We start from the raw sequence: 20,649 nt of genomic DNA on the forward strand, positions 1-20,649 counted from the left end.
AACATAACAGATGATGCAATTACCACCAGTAACTCACATGTGATGAAATATCACTGCATGAGACATCAAGAAAATTAATGTGTAAAACCTTTCAAAAAGGATAATGTCATGCAAAACATCATCAAAGCTGTGAATTTCATGAAGTCCAAGGAACTTCATGAAACACTGCCAATTCCAGGAGTATGGATGCTGATCATGGGGACATCATTTACTTTTCTGAAGGAAGGTGGCTAAGTGAGGGTAAAATGCTGAAAAGACTTTGAAAAGTCCTTTCAAGTCCTTTAAGAAATCAAAAGGAAAATTTGTGCCAGAACATGAAGATGAAAAATGGCTCAATTGGAGTCTCGATTGGACTGCTCATTTAAATGTGTTAAACATGCATCTTCAGGGTGAAAATCATCTTATCTGTGCTGTGTTTCAGACAATAACAGCTTTTGAAATGAAACTTCTATTATGGCAAGCTCAAGCTATGGCAAATAATTTCACACATTTTGCTGCCTTCAAACAGTCCTGTGAACAGTAAAAAATATGCAGCCTTGCTTTCCGTTCTGATACAGGAATTTGAGAATAGGTTTCAAGATTTGAATGAATGAATAAATAAATAAATAAATAAATCGTGTTCTGTATATTTGCAATTCCATTTTCATTAAACCTAATTACATTACTTGCAAATTTTCACATGGAATGTATAGAGTTGCAATCAGAACTTCAACTCAAAGAACAATTTAGTCATGTCCCTTTACCAAAGGGACAAGCCCTTTGTTTCACAAGTTTCACAAGCCATATCTTATCAGAGAATAATATCCCGTGCTTCACCGTCACTCCTTATTCATGTCACACCTTTTCGGCAGTATGTACATTTTGTGAACAACTTTTGTCAAGGATGAAGCACAAGGAAAGTAATATTGCATCAAAAATCTCTGATGAACACCTTGAGAGCTCACTAGGAACGGCAACCACTGCCATTGAACCAGCCTGACACATTAGTTTCACAAAAACAATGTCAAATATCCCACCGGTTTTATGTTTTTGCTGCTCTCTGTTTCTAATGCTTTGATTTTAAAAATACGTTAAATAAATAAGATTTGTTACGTATATACATTACATTTATTATATGCTTTATGTGTGCCCAAGGGAATTCCTGTTTGTTCAGTGTGGCCCAGGCAAGCCACAAGGTTGGACAACCATGGATTACCTGATTCATTCAAATGGATCAAATACATTAGATCAGTCATATGTGATGTCCATAGGCTAAAAGTTGTAGAGGACCACAATTTTCTCATTCAAAGTGGTCAATCAATTTTTACAAAAGGATTATTTGGTTCTGGTTTGGTTTGTTGTTTGTTGTGTTCTTTTTAAACCAAAATCTGAATTGTTCTAATGGAAAAAAAAAAAAAAAAAAAAAAAAAAAAAGTCTCCTGAATCTACCATACAAATGCTACCTGGCTAACAGAACAAGGTATATAACCCTTAACTCTCAGGCTACAAGGAAAAATTTTAAATTTACTATAGGTTTGAATTGAACATGAAGAAAAAGTAGTATAAAAAAATTCTCCAGGACGGGTAAAACATGCATGGCTTCTGTGAAGGAAACAAATTTATGTTCTTTTAGCAAATCAATTTCACTTTTCATTAAGTGTCAAATAGATTGCTATTTTGTCAACATGCTGGTTTTTGGTAGATACACTTGATAGCTTCACTATAAAAAATGTACACGTTCTTCACTTTGAACAATTCTTCCACTCACAATGTTGTTGGACTAGGGTGTGTGGATGTTTTTTCATTAATTTCTGCTTTTTTTCCCCTCCCAACTCTCTTACAGTATTGATATGATTCCCTCCCTTTTCACGCATTATGTGCATTTCCAAATCAAAGAGCCTCTTTCCACCTTTTTTTCCTGCAGATGGTGCACAAAGCAGAGTGCAGCACAGAGTGCAGACAGGGAGCTTGGAGGGCTGTCTGCACACGGACGCCTTCCAACCACCTTTGGAGATGCACTGGGGGCTCACATGCATAGATGCGTAGAAGAAAAGTTAAAATGTCTGTAAACTTCGTGCAGACAAACAAAATGCAGGTGACTGAAGGCTGTCAAAGTAGAGTAATACAGATACATGTCTTCACCTTCCATCCTCATCTCTTTCTCTTTGAAGAAGAGCTCGTTTATTTTCACCACTCCGTATCATTCACAGTTAAAACAATACAACACTACACATGAGGTATGAACAATGTTAACGATGTTAATAATGTTAAATCCCACATTCTTCAGAACTTTCTAAACTTATTTTTCTTACAACCTTCATTTTACATCATTGTTCTAAGATGTGGCTTTTCTTTAAGTATGAACAGGAAGACCAGTTTTGGAATGAGTTCTTCAAAAGGTCAATAAACTGTTAACGACAGTTACCATACATGAAGAGATGAATAAACAAATGAATTAATAATTAATAACATTAATCAAGCATATAAAAGAACACACAAGTTCAACCACAGACTAAACAAAGGAAAGACTGAGGAGTGACTCAGCTAGTAAGAATCGAAAGGACACTAAGACAAAGGAAATCAATATGGATTTCTAAAAAGTGATCATTATCCCATCACGCTCAGGCTAGATCTAATAAAGGACATGGTTTTTATGTCAGCACCACCTTCTCACATGACCAATATCCAACCTTTCTGTGCTGCCTTAACATTCCAGCAAAGCTAAAGGACACAGGACCCACATCACATGTCCTGAAAGCACAGAGCTGGTTGCAGGCAGATAACAGACTCTGGGGCTGGGAGGACCATGCTGAAAGACACGATGAGCTTTGTTGAATGCACATCAATTCAGGCTTCCCAGTACTCTGCCGGACTCCTGATCATCCTGATCTGCCTGGGAGCTGGGTGTGAATTGTTCAGGATTCAGATGAAGTTCCACAATCAGAGGTCCATCTCCTAACTTCCAGGATGGGAGGAAGTAATATTCCTATAAACTCCTTTCCACTTACAACACTGTTGATCTGGTATGGTTTGTGAACAGTTGTATAGCTTGCTCTGCTGAAACGAAGTAGACTGGTTGCTAGAAATACATGTCATCTTGGGCACCACAGTATTGCCACTCTAGTGGCTGATTTACTACAGGAACTTGACTGCTAATCTGCAAAACTAAAAAGCAACAGCTTACTCAGTACAGTAAGTGAACTACGCTCCCTGCTCTAATTCTATTTGCTGAAGTAAGTAAAACAGCTATCTAGAAAAGTTTAGTGGCCATAAGTACACTTGCAATTCTATATCCATACTCTCTTCTTACAGGTACAATTTTGGTTGCAAATAGACCTATTAGAACTGTCAGGAGTCTGACAATGAGCAATGGTTCACATTTTATACAGAAAAACTGTTCTAAAACAAGGAACAAGGACATGAATTTAAAACAGGACAGGTAAGCAAACCAGCTCTTCTCAGCGACACTTCTGAAACAAAGCTAAATCACATAAATGCCTTCTGAGTGTTTGTCATGGTTTTGTAACTTCGCTATTGGTAGTATTCACATAGGAAACTATATTACCATTATTAAACCATGTTGACATTAAATCATGTCAATCATAAATCATTAAATTATTAAATCATGTTGACAGGAGAACTTCCCCATGTTGACAAGATTTAAGACCCAACCAAAAAAAAAAAAAAAAAACCATAGAGAAAGAAAAGCTGCATCTTTGCAAGCTTTAAATTCAGCACTCCTGCTACTAAAAATATGAAGTGTCAAATAGTGGAATCATATCACACTAATGCAGAATGAAGCTGAAGGCTGTGTAGACATACGTACTTAATGAGAAACAGCTGGCAAATATCTCTGCCACTCATTACTACTTACAGTGGGAAGGATGGAATGACAAATGTTCTGGATCACTGGCATCAAGAAACATACCGTGAACAATGTCATGGGAAACAGCTACATCTACAGCTGCCTACACTTTGCAAGAAAGATGTTCCTCTGGACTGAATGTTCTCGTTTCCTGTCCCCAGGGATTAAACCCAAACCAGCAGTAGACAACAAAATATTACAGCTCCATAAGGTGCTGCTCTAGGAGTGGTTTGAACTTTCCATCCTCATTTCATCTCTTCTCTTGCTGATAACATCAATGCCATGGATGAGAAGAACAAGGTGACTTCTATGAGTTTAATCTAGTGCTTTGCAAAACGACACCTTAAAACAATTTATCTTGTAGTACTATTCTACTTTCATTTGATGTAAAATCAAGTATCTTCTAAAAAAGAATACATCTGACTGTAAAACAAATGTGTAGATTAAGAATTCCCAATAATTCATGTCCATATTATAATGTCTGTTAATAAAAATTTAAGAATTGCTAACCTCGGTTAAAGAAAACTGGGGAAACTATTATGATGCAAACAAAAATTTAAACATATAGGCTTTATTAATATCTTTTTTCATCTGTGTATGTATCAGTATGAACATTCATTTGCATGAAACAAAAGCAAGTACCTAAAAGTAACATCCTGAAGAAATCTGTGCATTGTCAGGGCTGACCTGTTTTCCATTGAGGTTAACAGAGCAGTATCCAGAAGCTCTTGAATAGGACTCCCAAGATTTCGATTACCATTCCAAAAATTCCATTCACATTGCAATGAAGAAAAAAACTGCTTAAATGTAGGTGATCAGGGTGTCACCAACCCTCTTCTACCAGGAATGAGAGTAAGGCACAAGGATCTTATTATTCCAGTATTTCCTAAGCCTGTATGCTGCAGGAGAGCAAGGTCAGGCACAGCACCAGTGAGGAGTGAAAGAAAGGTCTGAAACTCTGGAAGGATAAGTGCTTTATAAAAGTTCTTGGACATACGGACAGGACAGTTATGAACCAGCAGGAAACTGGCAGCATGGGTCTCTGGAATGTCCATTCACTCTCTGAAGTTACCTACCTGATCCCCAGAACTGGTACACAGAGCAGGCCCCACTTCAAAAGCTGGTGAGAACATGAGAATGGTGGACAGAGCACATCACTGCAAGGAGAGGTGCTACAAAATGTAAATGCTGGAGGATACGAAGGATGGGGAAGGACTACTCAGGGTTGTGCTCTAAGGACTGGGGCAGTGAGAGTGACTCAGGTGGCACGCTTTCTCTAGATATGGGGCAGGACACGAGAGCACAGTCAGTGGTCTTCAAGCTATGAGAGTTGCAGCCAGCCAGCTGAGAGATGCAGTAGGCAGCTGAACACCACCTACCACTTTCTGGGCCCCAGCAAGCTCACGTGCCCAGAGGCAGACTGGATGCTGCCCCACAGGGCCTGGGGAGAGTAATTTCTCTAGGCAGCTTGTCCACTCACAAATATTTAAATTCACAGTACAAACTAAGCCTAAAAATGGTGCACATTATTAGTTCTTTATTAGAAGTCTCTTACTGAACATAACCACAGTTGATTCAGGGATTTTAAGTAGATCAGCATTCTTCCCTGTGCAAATATTTCATTTCAGAGAAGTTGTGTGACTCCCCTTTCATCAAAGACTGGATCATGCAAAGTACAGATATCTCTCAAAAATCCTAAAATGAATAAACATTTTGTTCTGTTCACTGGAACAGCTATGAGCAAAGGAGAGAGGTAAATTAACATAACTCTCTCCTCCGATCCATAACACATGCTTCTTTCTACAGTGGCCTTCCCTCCAGCCAAGACAACAATTTCCTGGGAGTTGACCAGGGAAAAACAGCTGCAGAGGATTCCCCTTGAGGGAAATCAAGAGGTCTGCCCTCCTACGTCCAGTCTTACTCAGCTCTCTGCAAACAACTCAAGATTTCCTAGCTCCTCTCTGGAGAGAACCAACTGCTTGTCCATACACCCAAGATGCACGTACTTCTTCTTTCAGACCAGCAGTAACTGTTTAAGGACTTCCTCCACACAGACACTCTTCAAAAAATCCTTTCTGTACTGTCACCGTCACCACAATAAATATGCCCAACAGCATTTTGTCTGCATATATTCCCCTGCACACATGAATCACAAAATTCATGGGGTTATCTGAGAGCTTCCCCTAGGCCTCCAAAAGCTGGCCTGTGTGCCAGAGAGACTCCTCTCTGGCTTGTTATCATTACCCTTCAGCAAACATAGCAACAACAACAACAACAAAAAAAAACAGCCACGTGCATCTCTTGGTGCAAAGATCCAATACAGAACAGCTGGGAACAGCTGCTGCTGCTGCTGGGGATGGAAGTGAGATGCAGAGGGGCAGCTGTGAGATGCCATCGCTCCTGCGTTTACCCAAGCTGTTGGGTGGTCCCAAAACAGGATGCAGTCTCCCTGCAGGCTGTGACATTGCTCTGGCTCGTATTTTCGGCCTCAGAAAGAAAGTTGCAAGTTAACTGAATCTCAGCAGTTTAACTTGCAACTGTCTGTGAAAAGTGAGGATGTTGAGTTCAAGCTATTCCATGTTCACATCTGTCCTCCTGCTTGTGTTGATCTTTTTGCATTTTCCTATTCCTCTTGCCCTAGCTTCCTCAACTCCATTCCCAGAACAACTTACACCCAAGAACTCTGCAAGATTCCAGCTTTGTTGCAGCTCCCATGTATGAGTTGAAGCACTCAACCTCCTTGTGCTGTTTTTATAGTTTCTGTCGCAGATATTAGCACACTCTGCTCTGCTGTCTCCATTCTTCTTTGACTTGTGATGGGTCACAGAGAGCTCAAAAAATGCTGCTCAGCTAATTCCCCAGGAAGATCCAGATATTTGTAACATTCAATATCTGCAAGCAGACAGATGTACGTGTCAAGTCTTTCTGACTTTGTGAATTAACTAGCCCATTCTCCTAGCTAAAAAGTTAAATAATGGGAAGATTTTTCAGCTGAAGGCAGCATTAACTTTGCTTAACAAGTGGCAGGTTTTGTCAGTTTTACCTGTGACATAAGAGTTGCAGTGTATAGGACTTCAGGATATGACTTTCTGTCAAAAGCTGAAGATGAAATCTACCAGTTCTGTGAAACAAATCACTTCAAGTCGCACACTTCTTGATACGTGCTCTGGCTGTAACACACACACTCTAAAAATATTTAGGAACCAAAACAGGTTATTTACATTCTATCAAAACTGCAAAATTGGTATGAGCTCTACACCCCCCAAGACCACGGTATGGATCCTCCTCCAGGTACCCCTCTTGGGTAACATGAATGAACACTATCTTTACAAAGAGTTTCTCTATAGGAAAACTAACAGTTTCTGAGTAGTTGATCTGCATTTCTGTGTGAAGCTCACTGTGACAAAGACTGCTCACAGTCTAGACAGGTTCTGTAGAGAAACAGAAATTTGCACAGTATCTGTTATTAATAACTGTCTCTGTCATGTCACCCTGCATGTTTGAAATTCAGAGCAAATTTACTCTTCATTTCTCATTATCCCACTGACTTCAGGAGGTACGTGGCAGTTCTCTCAATTTCAGCCTTTATTAGCAGGAATAGTAATTTTGCAAACTTTTCTGCGCTTAGTCAATATTGGGCTTTCATTTTCTAGATACTTATCTCATTGTTTACTTCACATACGGATCATTTTCAGCTGCCTCTTAAAGACATAATATTTCACCTCTCTTTATAACTTTCTTCATTCACTCCTAGTCCAAGACACCAAACATAGATAGTGTTACTGTGCTAACGGATGGGAAAATGTGGCAAGAGGTTAAACTCTGCAGTGATATCTAGCATAGATCTTGCCCCATTAGGCTGTAAAATGTAAGGTTTTGGGAACAAACACACACACTGGAACCTGCTGACTCTATTAAAGTGATTGGTTCCGTGGCCTGAGGGATGAACACCATATGGTGCTCCTGATTAGATCCTGAGAATAGTAAGGGAGCATACACAGGCAGGGAATCCCTTTCAGTAGTCAGAATCTTACCATTTTATGGTTACTCTGTCAAATTAAGTGCATGGGCACAGATCAGTCTTTGCTACTTGGCAGCAATGCCAAAGAATACATATATACTTCATGTGTTAGTACAAGTGTGGTTTAATAGTGTAGGATTAGGGGTTGCCATGCACACCTACAGTACTAAGGTGTGGGAGTTAAAAAAGGCTCAGCACTTAACCTGACAGCAAAATACAACTTACTTTTTGGACCTACCACCTTGGCAAGACTTCAAGATGACAGATTCACCCATTTTAACTTTTCCAAATCTGCAGATAAATCGAGAATTCAGCTAAAAATATGTTTTCAACAGTGGATTTGAAAGAGCTCTCCAGCTGCAACATGACAGCTACTCCCACTATAAAACACTGAACAGAAATAAATGATTTCATGTCCGAACATGAAACAGGTAGAAATTAAAGAAAAAAAAATTGGTTCTAGACAGATCTTTGGCATAGCATTTGATGAATTGACTGGTTAAGAAGTGATTTGACCTGTTCCTAACTAGTTAAGTAAAAATGTATGAGAATGCATTTACTTAAGTAAATTACCGAAGCACCCATTAAAATATGTGTGGGATTATTTCACTGAGCACTGACAATGAGATTTTCCTGATCCTATAGCCAATAGTTTTACAACTGTCTCTTGACTGCCTTGAAATCCTGACTCTTATTAAAAGACAAGGTGAACAGAAAAAGAAAATAATCTAGATTACACTTGACATTTTTTCTACATCTCAGCTTTGCTCTCTGTTAACGCAGAAGACAGAACCTCATACTTTTCAAAGCTTACTAAGAGGTATGTCCCCTAATTTTATGTCAGCCATAGAACTACCTACTGTATGTGGTAGTCACATCAAAGTACAACGCATTATACAATTCTGTAGCAAAACACACAGGGAGAAGTGAGAATAAAAACAAAAAATGGAAATACTGTAAAAACTAATATTAAGTATTTGGAATACCCATTGTAGCTTTCAAACAAACCTTTATCAAATACGTGCGTCCAACAGAAGGTCCATTAAGTGTTCCTCATATAAATTGCCAGGCTTTGTTTTAGCACGGCTTTTCCACATTTTATTTAGCTCCTGGATATAAACACAACCCTATTAATCCATTTCAATCTTCTATTTCCTTCTTTTTTTCAAAATAGTTTCTCAGTTTTTCAGAATAGTGCTGTGCACCACCAGGACCAGAGAGAAGTTTTACAGCTTGAAAAGCAAGAAGGGAATCAGTCTTCTCCAAAATCTCCAAAACCCTGCTGGCATACTACTGTCCTTGGCTGTTAGTAAGACAAAGATGAAACCTCGGTTTGATATTTGTATTAGCTAATTTGTGTATGATCAACATTCCTGGAAATTCTTCAGTACTTTTCTGCAAGATCTCCTCATTAATTCAGCTGAGCTCACACAGAAGAAAACAGAAACCACTCCAGCATGCTGTATGTTTAAATTGCTACCCACAGCAAATTGGTGGTGCCAGTCCCATTTCATAATACAAAAAAATCAGTCTGCACTGAAAGCTCCATGAGGCTACACTCAGCTTAGTGGTACCCCAGGGCCCCACCTATACAGTAGCACTTGCATCCCCATGCACTTTTAAACAAGAGAAGTTCGGCTCTGCCTTCTGTTTTCTGGTGTCCTCCTTCCATTTCAACAATGAAGAGGAAAATAGTGCTTTTTCCAGACAAAATAATCGAAACAGCTCATATAGAATTCCAATTTTGAAACTAAAACTAAAAAAAAAAAACTAAAAAAAAAACAAACAATAAAACAACACTCTCAGTTTTAAATGTTCCAAAGATAGTTTAAGAAATGTGAAGTACCAAAACTAAATTAATTCATACTGTGTTGTGAAAGAGAAATGGCTACTCACAGAATAGGTCTTTGAAGCTGTAGTCACACTATGCCTTTTAATTAATTTGGTTTAAATATAGATTTCTAAGGGAAAGAAGAAAAAGACAGTCTGGGATTAATCTTGAAAAGAACAGTTGTTATTTCAAGGTTTGATAAGTTATAGCTGCATATGCTGTAACTCTTCTTATTTCTGGGCTTATACAACAGAGAATATTTGGCCTTCCTCTGGACCAGATGTTGTTTTTTCTATTCCATTTCATTTTTGAAAAATACGAATCCCACTAGTGCTGCCAAAGGAAAAAGCACATGCTAGCACTTTGAGGAGCCTCCCTGCCTTTGGCTCAGGGCAAGTTGCTTGTATTTCAGATGATGTTTCAAGCTTCAAATCCTCATGCCTACCTCACTTGCTACTATAGAAGCGGACACAGCAGAAACATAGCAGTGTCTCAAACACACTATTTTCAGTGTCTTCTATTCTTAGAAGCGATGATTTTCACAGCCCTTTGAAAGACCATCACAGAGGCTCCCCTTGACATGCTGGTTTTCAGGCTTCCCCAAAACCAGAAGCCTTCACAGATCAGTAGTCAAAACAACAGGGCAGGGACTGGCTGCATCCCAGCTACTCAGTTCTGTGACTAGGGAGAACTTACAAAGGCATTTGTAGAAGCAGAACAGCACAAAGGAAACCAGACATGTCAGAGGAGGCATCTCTGCATATGGGAGGTTAAGGATTCCTGCCACCAGGCACCCCACATAAGTAGCCCTGTTATGATATCATCCTGTGGCAACCTCTGACATTCTGAATTCCTCATGACTGCTGTGGCCCAAGTCAGCGTGTTCCAGCTTCTAGCCAGAGTTTTGAGCAGGATTTTTTTGATTCATTTTCCCTATCAAGCACTGGCTGTCAGTGGAATTATTACCTCTTGGATATTGTGATTCTGTTAATTTTCCTTTATTTTTGTCATGCACTGAATGGACACTGACCAGGGACACCAGCTACAGTCAGTGACTCTTTGTGGTTGATTGCCTACAGAAAATTATGCCGCAGTCATTCAGAGAGAGGAGCTATTGTGGCTCCCATAGACAAATACCAAGATGTTCACAAATATTTGGTTAGAACTGGGTTTGAACATTGAAATTTGCACTCCACTGGAAAGAAAATCAAGCGAAACCTTGTTAACAGATTATTATTCTGTAAATGATAATCTCAAGTTTTCATTTGCAAGAACTCCCCAGCTCTTCTCTTGAAATTTTTAAGGTATGTAAGCGCATGGGACCAGAAAGAGAAAAATGCAGGTGTGTTTGCTTGAAAAACATACAGTTCAAACACATTATAAAATGATTAATAATAGCCTAAGGAGAGAAAATTATATTAAAAAAGAAGAAGCTGGGGAAGAGGCTGTTGAGTAATCCCTTCTCTAAACATAAAGCGATCTCGGCTTTAAAATATTTAGCTGCCTGTCAGTATTACTGGCACAGGCTTTGCAGGAAATCCCCTCCTTTGACTGCACTTCCTTTCCATTACCTGCCCAGTACACAAAATTTCATACTTCTCCTACCCATCCACCTCCTTAGAGAAACACCTGACTGCCAGAACTACTTCCTAGAATCACCACAGAATCATCAACGTTCATAATGGCCAATGGATGCAACTGAGACCCTGAAAATACTATAAGACAGATAGTGAATATTTTACCTGGAGAATGTCAGACAAATAATATAGAAAATGTCAGGAATAATCCCTTGCTAAAACTTGTGCAGCAGCTGTAGGAAGACTTTGATCCACGCCCAAATCTCCACAGAGCTGTGGGAAATGCAGACTTGAGGATCAACTGACAGCAGTGAGATTCAGAGTGGAAAGAATTTGATTCAGTTTGTTTTAGTCATCAGGCAAGCAAGAAACTTGCTTCTAATTCTAACTTTGACAGACTCAAATAAATGGTGTACTCTGCATTTAAGAAGTATTTTAAATGCCAAAATCCATTTCTCTGCAGATTCAACTTAAAGACTATTTTGCAACTGAGCAAAACATTAGACAAGACCATTTAAAAATATGTATAAAACAGAATCAGCATGTTCCTGTTTTTGAAGAAGTGAACAAAGGACATTTTGCACAGTGTCTGAGTGTTCACTGAGTGTTCACTGAGATGACTACAGCAGCTTAGAGAAGACTTTCTCTCACCTAACAGACTAATTTATGTGCACAGAGGCTTCAGCATTAATTGTTTTAAAAGAACAAGAATACGTCTTTTTCAGCTTAGCTACTTGATTACAAATTGCTCGAAGTAAGTTTGAATATTTGCAAGAGAAGAAAAGCAGAAAGTCAGTACAGAAGAGATTATGGCAATAGTCAATATTCTCTTTTAAGTTCTTTTGGGCAGAACCTGGGCATGCAGCAAATAGTTTCACAGAATCTTTGGTATCGTAGTTAAGGAAGAAACTCAGAACTTCTGCTTTTCTTCTCTTGCAAATATTGAAACACTTCTGCCTTCAAAAACAGAATTTAGGGTTTGCTTTAAAAAAAGATTGGAATAGTGATGGATAGGAAAATCTTACAACTTCCTAAGTTATGCAATACCCTTTGATTCCAGTTAATCATAAAGCTAAAACTTGAGTGGAGTGTGATGATCTTTAACTATAATTCATTATAGAACCTTGGAATCAGAGAATGGGTTGGGTTGGAACAGGCCTTATAGTCCACCCAGCCCTAACCACTGCCATGGGCTGGTTGCCCCCTACCAGCTCAGGCTGCCCAAGGCCCCATCCAACCCGGCCTTGAACACCTCCAGGGATGGGGCACCACAGCTCTCTAGGCAGCCTATGACAGTGCCTCACCAGCCTTTAAGTAAAGAATTTCCTCCTATATCTCCCCTCTTTGCATTTAAAACCATTATCCCTTGTCCTATCACTATCTGTTCATGTAAAAAGTCAGACATTCTCCTGTTTATAAGCTCCCTATAAGTTCTGAAAGGCCACAACAAGGTCTCCCCAGAGCCTTCTCTTCTCTAGGCTTAACAAGCCCAGCTTCCTCAGCCTGTCCTCATAGCAGAGAACTCTCTCCAGTAACACAAAACATATCCAAGTTCAAGCAGATTTTGGGAGCATGCACTGAAGAACACCAGATCCAAACAAGGAGTGAACAAACTGTAAAGACAGTGTTTTTCACACAGAATAACCTAGTGTCCAAACAACGTGAGTGTCTTACAGTTTAAGTGGGTCACATACAACGGGAGGCTACCCAGAGGCTCATCAGGGACATGCAGACTTTGAAGAAACTAATTGTGAATGCTGAGCTCGTATCATTCATTAGCCCCATAGCACATGCCCAGCACTTCTCAGAAGAATTAGAAATCTGTGATCTGCCCAGAAATAATAAGGTAATTGTAGTTTCTTCTTAGAAAGTTCACAGAAAGTTCAGTATGACTGTGAAATTTGGCACTAAAGGCTGAGCACTTTGCCAATACAGCTCTATTAATGAGGCGTGGGTTCTGAGCAAGTTTTCAAACTCCCATAATAAAAACTTTTCCCAAATGCAGCTTTCTGGGTGTGATTTTTATTTTTTTTTTTCCCACTGCAACTCTGGAAATAAGATAATATTGTTCAAGGCTAATACTCCTCTGTAAAGGAGAGAGGGATGGCATGTGACATGTTACAGTTTTATTTTTAAGCTTGTTAAGGCTCTCCAAGTCAATATTGCAACAACTTAACATTTAGATTAAAAACTTTTTTTTTATTATTATCAAATCAGTATCAACACACTTGAAGTGAAATCACGTCACACAGCTTGACAAGGAAAGCTGTAAGCACAGATCAAGAGCAGAGTCTATTCATCTACCAAAGAACATGGTTAAAATTGTTGAGCCTAAGATCAGTCTTCAACCAGACTCTCATTAATCCAATGACTGGTTAAGCAGACTCTTTCAGTGAAGACAAGGAAGAGATCCCCATCTACCTTTAAACAATAGTTATGTAAGCACAATGCAAAAAATACTCTTCCTTCCCAGTGACACAGAAAGGAACAGAAAGACTGCTGAAAGGAGATTCCTCCCCCACCCCCATACAGCTTTGATTCACGTAATGTGAAAAATGGCAAGTCACAGAATTTTATAATTCATTCAGTCATTGAGTGAAGAAGCATATCATGTTTCTGATGATTTTTGGTGGAAACAAGTTACTGCTACCAAGTTACATCAACAGTCCCCTTAGTTTCCCCTTAATTTCAGTCTTTCCTTCAGCATAATACAAATACTGAAGGAAACCATCCTGGGATAGCTAGTTGGTCAAATAGATAGTCAAAAACCAAGGTGAAATTCCATTGGAAAAGAGAAGAAGATGAGAAAGCATAAGGAAACCAGCTGTCAGCAATCTGCTAACACTGAGCTTTCTCTGGACACCCACAGCATAGAGTTTGGATCCACTTGGAGAGCGTTCTGGTTTTGATCCTACTGAAGAGGAAGAATTGATGAAATATAGTATATTCTTCCTTTCACCCCTCCCAGTATTTATATTGCCTGTAACTGTTCGGCCACAGCCCACCAGGTAGCAAATGCTTCACCCTAAGTCTTCTTTGGGATGAGAGGTGATGGCCTCATGTTGTGCTAGGGGAGGTTCAGGTTGAGTATTAGGAAATACTCTGCCTCAGAACAGGCTGTCCATGGAGGTGATGGAGTCACCATCCCTGGATGTGATCAAAAACTGTGGAGATGTGGCACTTGTGGATGTGGTTTGGTGGTCATGGTGGTGATGGGTTGGCAATTGGACCTTGGTGATCCTACCCATCTTTCCAGACGTAATGATTCTATGATTCTATCTTAGGACAGGATGAATCATTCTCTGACAATGATTATTCCTCTATAAGAACAATAAAACCATCTTGTACAAGATAAAAATATCTTGTAACAGTACTGGCTTAAACTCAAATATTCAACTGTTAGGCTACTAAAGTTAAGATATATATCAGCATTATCCTGTGCCCTTAAAACATGAACTTCGAATAATATTTTAAACAGATCCACTGAACATCTGTATGGTAATGAAAATTAAAATTCTTTCTATTCCTTAGCAAGAAGGCAGCACATCTGCACCTGCACAGGTGTTACAAAGTCTACTTTTACTAACAGCATTTTTGACAGCAAAGCTAAATGAATACAGAAATCTTCTTAAATTTGTATGCCATATGTTAACAGCTGCAAAGTGAAAGTTTCTTATCTCCCCAGCACAGAATCCAGAGATTTCAGAAACAGAAGACGATTTTTCATTATTCTGGAGGAGGAAAGCGCAAGAAAATTAAAATAATCTAAATGTATCTCCAATAAGCTTCTAATAGGCACCAAGGAATGTCTGAAGAAAAATTCTGAAACTTGAAAGTGTTTTGGTCTAAATCAACAGGTATTTCTGCATGACACAGCCCCTCACTGCCCCCAGACAAGATGGGGGAGAGCTCTGAAATATGTGGAAGTGTGAGAACTCTTGGGCTGGCATAAAGATGGTTTAATAGGAAAGAAATTAAAAAAAAAAAAAAAATCAAAGCAAAGGGAAAAAAGAGAACAACCAGGTGACATACAGAGCAATTCTTCACCTTCCAGTGATCGAAACCAAGCCAGTCCTTGAGCAGGGGGAGCCTTCCTGACCTAATCCACAAGTTTTACAGTTCCACACGAGTCTGTGTTGTATGGGAATCCCTTTGGGCAGTTTGGATCAGCTGTCCTGGCTCTGTCCCCTCCCAGCTCCTTCTGGACACCCACCTCCTCACTAGCAGGGCAGAATGGGAAGCTGAAAAGTTCTTGACTCAGTGCCAGCACATTAGCACGTGATCCACCACTATTTCATCCTAAATCCAAAACACAGAGCCATACCAGGTACTGGCAGGAAAATTAACCTTTTTTCAGCTGAAATCAGAACAGAAAGAAAGCTAGAAACATGCATTTATTTCAAAGGCGTGTTTAGAGGAAAGAAAATGCCAATATCAAACAACTAGAAACAATTGTTAAATCCACTGTTAGTAGAAATAGGCCATGAAGTCCTTTTTCCCAAGGTACACCAGCCCTGAAATGCCGTATCTCCTGCTATCCAAGCAAGCAGGTCCTCACTGCTTTCAGTTCAGTGCAGCCTTTTCCACAAATGAGATACACTCCACAATTATGAAAGCTGCTTCTTTTGTTGTTCCTGCTTTAAAAAGAAGTCATTGTGTCTAAATGCATACATTTGCTCTTTTTCTTTTCACAGCAAGTATCTTGTAAACAAGTTAGTAGATCTTGTTCATAGAAAGCAGGGGGATGTGGGGAGAAAGACACTCTTCTCTCTGCATCAAACTCGTCTTGGATATTAAAATTCATATGTGAATTTACTATCCTCAAAAAAAAAAAAAAAAGTCTCTGAGTTTTGGAGAAACTATGCAAATTAATCTGAGTAGTAAATGATTTAGTTATATACAGGATAAACAAATACTGGAAAAATGTCATCATCATTCATTGAAAGATCTGAAAGTCACACAGCATGTATCAGGGTTTCTGCCAGCAAGAAAGGCTGCTTACATTGGTCACAATGTTCTTCCAAAAAAAGACAGGCTATCCTTTGAGAATAAAACAGTGTCCTGGAAGTTTTTTTTCCCTCTTCCAAGTAGTTAAACAAAAGACTTCACTGTCGAGCCAGGACTAACAGTTTACGCCATACACTTGCAGACAGAAGAAATGAGAATTCTCTGGCAGCAGCAAGTTAATCATCAACAGGCAAGATCATTATTCAATAAAATCCTGCACTCAGATACAACCTGTAGGAAGAGCAGGTAACTGTTGTCTGAAAGAATCTTAATAGCTTTCTAGTCCCCTGTTAAATTGAAACATTCCACAAGACCATTATGCAATAGTCCTAAAAAACAGTTTTGCACAGATGATATTCCTCTGCTCCTTCAGTTCCTCCACCCCACTATTCCCTCTACTCAATTCATACAGCACCAGGCCAGGTTCTTGTCTGCCCTCCCACCCCAGCCTTACCCTATCACAGCTCCTGGAGATGAATGCCTTCAGTCTTATGGAGAAGTTTCTGTTTATAAGATTTATAACTCCTCTATAGACAAGGAATTGGAGGCTTATGTACAAACCAAACTAACGTTAAATACCAATATATGAAGTATTCTCAGAGATCTGTTTTAATACTCCAAATCCCACCTTTGTTATATCGTACAGTCTACTGCAGTAATCACAGTGTTGCAGTCCAAATAAACTCAGCTACCCTAATTCTAAACCACTGCTACTTGACCCTATCAACAAATGAAGAAAAAGAACTACATCTCTTTCATATTGTACCCACCCCTTCTGCAGTGCTGCAGTCTCATATTAATGGTGAATCTGGAGGTGCTCATTTTTCAGCTGCAAACTTCATAAAGCTTCTCCATTTTGCATCTCACAAACAAGCCCAATACCTTGTGGCAGACTTCATGAAAACAAATGGGAAAGAAACTGAAGGAGATAATTGCTCATTGTGTAGAGCAGATATTAATTCCTTCTCTTTCATGCTTACATGTCAGAGCATTGTAAAGTTTTTAACACAGCCACTTTATCATAACCAAAAAAATTCTCAAATATTCAGTTTTCCAGTCTTCCAGGCACAAATGGTCAGAAAAGTCATCTGTAAAGGTCAGGACAATTTTTCATTTGTCATGCTTGCCCCTTCTCACACATTTCAAATATCATGAAGACAGCAGCTTGCAATGTACTGTATCATAATGCTGTACACCAGATAAGCACTCAGTTTTGCATGCAGCTAATGACTGAGTCATCTAGCAACTGCCCTGGCAGCAGTGGAAGTGTAAGGCACATACCTAAGTTTTAATTTGCACCATTTGCCAGAATAATTTTTCTCCAAATATATGAAACTTAGAAACACTGCAAATTATGAGTTAATTAATACAATAATTGCAAAAACACTGGAATGTAACTGCAGCCAAAATATTACCTGTGTAGGTCAGAGACAGATGACAAGTAGGACTGGAACCTGGAGACTGATTTGGTCATTGCCACAGCAAAAAGCTGCTGTGAGCGCACTGTGTGGAGCTTTTTTCCAAAAGGAGACGTGGTTCTTGAATTAAAAGAAGCTTAAAAATACTGCATAGGAGGTCAGAGTCCTCACCCACTCCCTTCCAAATGAATTCCCATTGATTTTGCTTTATACTCCTTGCCCGAAAAATATGTTAGTTCTGATGAGACGATTACAAATATCAGCACCAAACTTTGTGCAGTAACTTGAAAACATCCTTGCAGTTCAACTCTTCCAAGCAAAAATCACCACTACATTTTAACTTTGGCACTCAATCCCTTCCCTACTGCATATCTTAGAGATGTCTCAGCTGTCCTGGTTTAAGTTAAAATGAAGCACAAACTGAATCAAATAAACAACAGCACACAGCCCTTATCATGAACCTCAGTTTAAAATATTTGACTCTGACAACCAGGTCAAACATGTGATATGGCAGGCAACTCTTCACCAGTTACACCCCAGAATAGAGGAGTCAGAGCTAGAACTGGTAATACAGAAAAATGGTCATGATGTTGAATCTGTAAAATAGAATGGTAAATTGGAACTGTTTTGCTCTGAAGTGCTTCCAAAAGGCATTCATCTGGGCCATCTGTGATATCAGACACTAGAATTTTGGCAACAAACTGAAGAGCATGAACTGCTTGTAGTCTTGAAAAGAGGAAGAGTCAATTTACCACCTTTGTAATTTATTTATGCAACAAATGTTCCCCACAGATTATGTAGTGAATATATTTAGCTCAGAATTCAAAAAATAACTCACCTCCCTTTTTTGTTTTTACCTAACAAGAGCAACTGCTCTTTAACAGTGCATAGTGTAAACAGGAAATTACACTGATGGTTTTTTCTATCCTTGTTAAAGAGCTGCCTACTTTACAACACAGGAACTAAGATTCAAGGCCTTTAAAAGAACCAGTGATTGTTATATCCTTTCACACACAGCGCAGAACCGTAATGAAGAGTATATCTTCCCAGTGCAATGCACATTTTCACATTGTTTCCTTTTATGACTGTCAAGCAGATTACTGCTTGACCAAAAGCAGGCATTACCTATAAAGGCTGACTAAGTCACTTGCACACAAAAGCTGAAGTGACAGTATACTACTTAGCTAATTCATAAAATGCTCCCTTTGCTAGCCTGGAATATCATGAACATACTATTAATACCAGGAATAGTTCTGTCACATTTAAATGAATACTATCAGACAAGAAGTTTAAATCCATAAAAGCTTTACTAAGCTAAGTCAAAAAACCTCAAGGAAGCTGTGCTCAGTTTGTCCCAGCATCCAGGTACAGTCAGTCGTTTTCTGTCTCATTCTGCAGTACTTTAAAAGAAAACACCAGAGGTAAAAAGTGAGCAGAAGAAAGAAAATCAGCAGGCTACGCAAAACAAATAGAGATACCTTTATATCCTATCTTCTTTCCATACTTAATTTTTCTGTTTACAGACATTATTCCGTGCATAAAAGAAACATGAAAGACAGTAGGCAGGAACATTTCCTCACTTTTCACAGGTAAATCTAAAATAATTCCTATTACAAAAAAGGACAGAGAGCTGGGGCTGTTCAGCCTGCAGAAGAGAAGGCTGCGAAGTGACCTGATAGTGGTCTGTCTGTATCTAAAGGGGGGCTCCAGGAAAGAAGGGGTCAGACTCTTTAGCAGGGTCTGTGGTGATGAGACAAGGGGAAATGGTTTCAAACTAAAAAATAGTAGATTTAGGTTAGATATGAGGAAGAAATCATTGAGGGTGGTGAGGCACTGGACCAGGCTGCCTGGTGTTGTGGTTGATACCCCATCCCTGGATATTTTCAAGGTGCGGCTGGATAAGGCCCTGGTCAACATGATCTAGCTGCGGACATCCATGTTCATCGCAGGGGAGTTGAACTAGATAACCTTTACAGGTCCCTTCCAACTCTAAGGATTCTATGATTCTATGATTCCATTAGATAGCCCAACAGACAGGAAAGGAAACAGAAATTGAGGGAGCTGCCCTTAGGTTTAAGAAAAAATAGACAACAATTATAGATGTTCATGACTTTTTGACATAAGGCTTAGTTATCTAACAAGTAGATACACTTTGTTGATGAAGAATAATGAAAAGCAGCACCCACACTAACTCTTCAGGCATCCCCTCAACCTACCCGGTATCACAGAAGATTGACTATCTCCCCACTAGCCATCAGGCTTCCAGTTTCCTTCAACTGTCATTTCATGCTGCTCTTACCCAGCAAGCAATAAGTACAGTCCAGGTCTGTGCTCAGAAATAGAGCGGGGCTGAACTGTTGTTTACTTCTTTAAATCATCAATTTACCTCACACAGCAACAGAACTTCAGCAGCAGTCGTGACTGAGAATTAAAAATTCCAACATAGCCTTCTTTATTTTCTGCCCTCAGAAAAGAACTAACTATTCTTTAACTATTAACCCATCAAAAAAAGACACAGACAAAAAACACTAAGTATTCTGCACCTCCTTTTGTATGTAGCCTGGGCTTTATGTCATTTAGGTTATTTATTCTCCCTACCAACAATGTAACTTCACTAATAAATGAATCAAGTAAATGATTAGAAAAATAAATACAATACCTCATTTCGTAATTAGGAGATATCAACTACCCTTTGGACATGCTCCCTCACCCCCGCCTTCCAGGAAGTCTTGTTTTTCCAGGAAGCATGATGTTAATCATTGTGATGTTAGTATTTAAATAACTTCTTAAAATAGTGCTTCTTAAAAAAAAATCCCACCTCATGGCTGATGCTTTGTGCTTCACTTTCAGAACAACAAAATAAATGTTCCGGTAGCAATCACAAAGAATCCTGAAATCTTAAATTTAAACCATGGATTAGAGGTGAGATTTTTTATACTAAGGACAATACT

The 20,649-nt window shown here is 39.1% G+C and overlaps 1 protein-coding gene across 2 annotated transcripts in view; it reads right to left on the minus strand.

The window, feature by feature from the left end:
* Positions 1-20,649, minus strand: part of ADAMTS12 (ADAM metallopeptidase with thrombospondin type 1 motif 12) — a 170,961-nt gene that overhangs the window by 85,752 nt on the left and 64,560 nt on the right. The gene's annotated exons all lie outside the window — the stretch shown is intronic.

Source organism: Gallus gallus, chromosome Z (assembly GCF_016699485.2).
Source record: "Gallus gallus isolate bGalGal1 chromosome Z, bGalGal1.mat.broiler.GRCg7b, whole genome shotgun sequence".
Classification (NCBI taxonomy): Eukaryota; Metazoa; Chordata; class Aves; order Galliformes; family Phasianidae; genus Gallus; species Gallus gallus.